This window comes from Myotis brandtii, unplaced genomic scaffold (genome assembly GCF_000412655.1).
Source record: "Myotis brandtii unplaced genomic scaffold, ASM41265v1 scaffold604, whole genome shotgun sequence".
Classification (NCBI taxonomy): Eukaryota; Metazoa; Chordata; class Mammalia; order Chiroptera; family Vespertilionidae; genus Myotis; species Myotis brandtii.
In genome coordinates this window covers 464,867-468,596 of record NW_005370286.1, presented here as the reverse complement: position 1 = coordinate 468,596, position 3,730 = coordinate 464,867, and positions in this window count along the sequence as shown.

Genomic DNA, 3,730 nt, shown 5'->3' with positions numbered 1-3,730 from the left:
CACCCCAGGAGGCGCTGTTTGTCAAACTTGGCTGCCTTGGCAGGAGGCGCCAGCCTGCATGTTCTCACCGGGAGAATTGTTCCCTTTGCAGTCCTTGGGTCTGGGCTCAGGAACCTTAGCCTCACAGAATGATGGGGGGTGGGTGTGTGTGCAAAGAAAAGGGGTCTGGGACCCTTCAGCGTCTGCGTTTTACCTGTGAATCCCGCCAGGCCTCCCACCTTCCAGCGCAGGAGAGAGGAGGCCGCTGGTGCTCCCCATGCATTCGGGGCACGGTGCCCAGTTACTTGCCTCTCAGAGTGAGCGGGACTCCGGCCTGGCTTGGGTTCAGTCACCACATGTCTCTGGAGGGCCCCTTGGCCTCCGTCTAGGCGCAGAGAGCGAAGGTGCCTTCCCTGGGCCTGACAAATCCACCCAAACCTGAACCTGGCCTCCCCACCTTTGTGGTAAACTTCACAGGTTGGGGTGGCCTGATGCGGAGCCCTTGCTTGCCCGGCCCACCTGGCCCACGGGCAGCGTGACCCCTTGATGCAAGGCAGAGCTTGGGGCCCCTGTCACTGACCCGGGGTGGGCAGGGTTTGCCAGTGTGTGGCTGTTCCTCCCTCTCCTGCAATTCACTGCACTTTCCAGGTGCCTCCTCCTGGGATTTCCCTCTTCTCAGGCTCTCCTGGCCCTATGGCCTCCTTCCCTCCAGGGCCCAAGGTCAGTCCGGCCCGAGGTCTGTCCGGCTAAGGGTTTGGGGTTCTTCCTCTGGCCTCCGCCTGTGCTTGGGGCTGACCCCGACCCCAGGCGGGAGCCAGGCTGGAGGCTGGTAGCCACGAGGTATGAGCATGACCCCCGGGCGAGGAGGATGTGGGGGCGGGCCACGCCTGCAGCTCCGCACTGGCCGGGAGAGTGTGAACCGCCGGCCTTAGGCGCATTGGCTCGCACCGGTTCCGAGCACTCCGAGTGGCCTGGCCGCGCGGCCTGGGCCTGAAGCCACCATCCCTTGGAGGGCCCCCAACCTGTCCGCACCTGCACACACCCCCGGCCTGGGCTTCTCCTCACCGGAAATGCACTTTATTACACTTTGGAAGGCTGGTAGGACGCTCGCAGGCTCCCCGGGCTCTGCTGCGAGCAGGAAGGGGCGCCCAGGAGTGCCTTGGATGCTGGGTGGGTTCCGTGCCCGGCCCTGCGCCCCAGGAGCCCAACTTGGCTGAAGTTTCTGGGGGGCTCAGAGGCCGGAACCAACCGGGCTCCTGCTCTCCAGGCCCAGCACCACTCAGCTGTGTTGGACCCGGGACTGAGGAGGTGCGATGGGGCAGTCCATGCCTGGCAGGCGCGGGACAGCCCCCGCCCTCGGATGGGAATTGGGCGCGGGTGGAGGGGCTTGGCGAGCCTGGCAGTGGGGGAGGACTAGCATGGCGTGACTGTCAGGGAGGCTGGGCTGAGCCGGAGTGCGGGCGCCGCACGGTTGTACCGACCAGCCCGGCCTTGGCTGGTGCCCTGAGAAGTGGCCGCGCGCTGCCAGGGCTCTGCGCCCTGCATGCTGCTCCCCGAGCAGGACTCCATGGCCGGCAGGCGCCGTCTCTCTGAGGTCACTGCCTGCTCCCGCATGATGTGGGGAGGACAGCTGGGCACTGGCCATCTGACTGACTCCGGCGTGACATCTGGGAGCCCACTGGTGTGTGGCACGCGAAGCGCTGGATGCCGCTATTTAAATGCAAATGTGAGGGGGCTCATTGAAGCCTCTCCCTGTAAATCCGCACAAAAGGAATACTTCCCACCCTCCGAGGAGGAGGCGGCGGGGCGGCGTGAGGGCCACCAGTGCAAATCACGTTGAGCCGGGCCTCCAGCCATAGTCGCCACAGCCTGGGGGTTCCCAGTGAAGGTCAGGCCCCACCCAGGGGGCCCCTGGGAGCGCTCTGGGAGCGGAGGCTGGACCAGCAGCCTCGGAGGACCTGCGCAACTTCCAGAGTGTCAGCCTGCCCTTCCCTCGACTTCCCCTACCTGGGTACTTGGTGCCCCTTAGTTCCCTGGAGAGGGAGAGGGGATGGGGTAGGGCTCCCGAAGGCGGGGGGCTGGGCTCAGGGGCGCTCCAGTCTCCCTCAAGACTTCCAGGAATTGACCTGCAGCCCCTCCCCCCGCTTTGGGGCCTGGGTGCTGGGTCCCTTGCACCTCTCCAAAGCTGCTCTCACCCTACCAAAGCGAAAATCCGGGGCCGGGTCAGGTGGGGGCCCAGGAGGCTGCCCTCCCAGGCTGCTCCACAGCAGGCCCGCGTGCAGACCCTGCCCAGGCGGCCGGTCCTTGTGCTCACAGCTCGGAGCCAGCAGTGGAGTGACAAAAAAGATAAAGTTGGTGAATGATAAAGACCGTATTTTCCACGCTTTGGGTGCGGGACCAGATGATCTAGAAAATGAGCTGAAATGGATTCAGCCTCTGAGCCTGTTGTGAGAGCAGCTGATTCCCCCATTTCGGGCCAGATGGCTGCTGAACACAGATTTGCATTCATTTTCGCTTAATATCGTCCAAAACAGTGGGGCAGCTGCATTTGTTGTCAAAAAGGTTTAAAACCCCTTTTCTTTCTGGGGCAGGATCGTTACCTTATGCGATGGGCTTATGGAACTTTTTTTTTTCCCTCCCTCTTTAGTCAACAGTATCAGATTTAGAAGGATTTGTTTTTAAACCTTCTAATTTGGTAATCAGATTTAAATCGCCTTGGCGCGTGTAATCTGAATTAAAGATACTGTAAATGATTTTAAGCATGATACTTTTCGTTAGTGCAAGGAAGGGGGCACCTCCAGTCGGGGCCGGGCATTTTAGGAAGTGTGCGACAAAGGAAGTATTGTCTCCTATTTCCAACTTCATCTTTCCCCAAAAAGGCATTTTGCAGAGCCTGACAATAACGCTGGCCCGGCCAGTCAGCCGCCTTGCGGGAGCCCCCAGCAGCTCAGCACGCAGAGACAAAGCCACTTCTCAACCCCACCCTCCCCCGATGGCCAACTTTATGCCCTGTTGTCTCTCCGGGAAGACAGTGTTCCCTGCTACACCCGGGCTGCTGTGGGCAGGAAGCTCGGGGCTGATTAGGAATACAGAAATTTTCTTTTAATTTATCGTGAATAGTTTCCATACACTTTGATTTAAGGTTATTAACATTCTATAGACAGTGGCATCTTTAATATGTGGCGATCGCTTCTAAAGACTAATCTCATTACCCTCAAATAGTCATAAAATATGATTTTATTATACTTACGTATTTAATTAGACGACCGGCACCGTAATGGATTTTGAGATGGGACCGGCGCAACAGCTTTGATAATTCACTTATCTTTGGCAATAGTCATTAACCCCCAACACCAGCAAAATAGATTGCTTTCCAACACATCTTTTTTTTTTTTCCCTCACCCCTTCCAAGCGGCGTGGGGGTCCCCAGACAATGTAAATCGGACTTCGATTTTCCCGATTAATTAAAATATTAATGTACACGCGCGGCCAATTCATAAAAAAGGGAGTGTTACTCCAGACCGGGGGAAGAGGCTGCCCTGCGACACCCTTGCGCCCTGGAACCTGTTTTGGTTTTGTTTGTTTTAATCAAAAGGGCCTGATTCCTCTTGGCAGGAAAGTGCCAGGGCAGATCTTGGCGGTCCCCGGGGTCTGCAATCGGTGTCCCGCAGACGTCCTTTGGGCGGGCGGGGCGCCTGGGCTCCGAGTCCCTGCTGCTGGAGCCTGGCCGCCGGCCCGCGAGCTGTTGGCT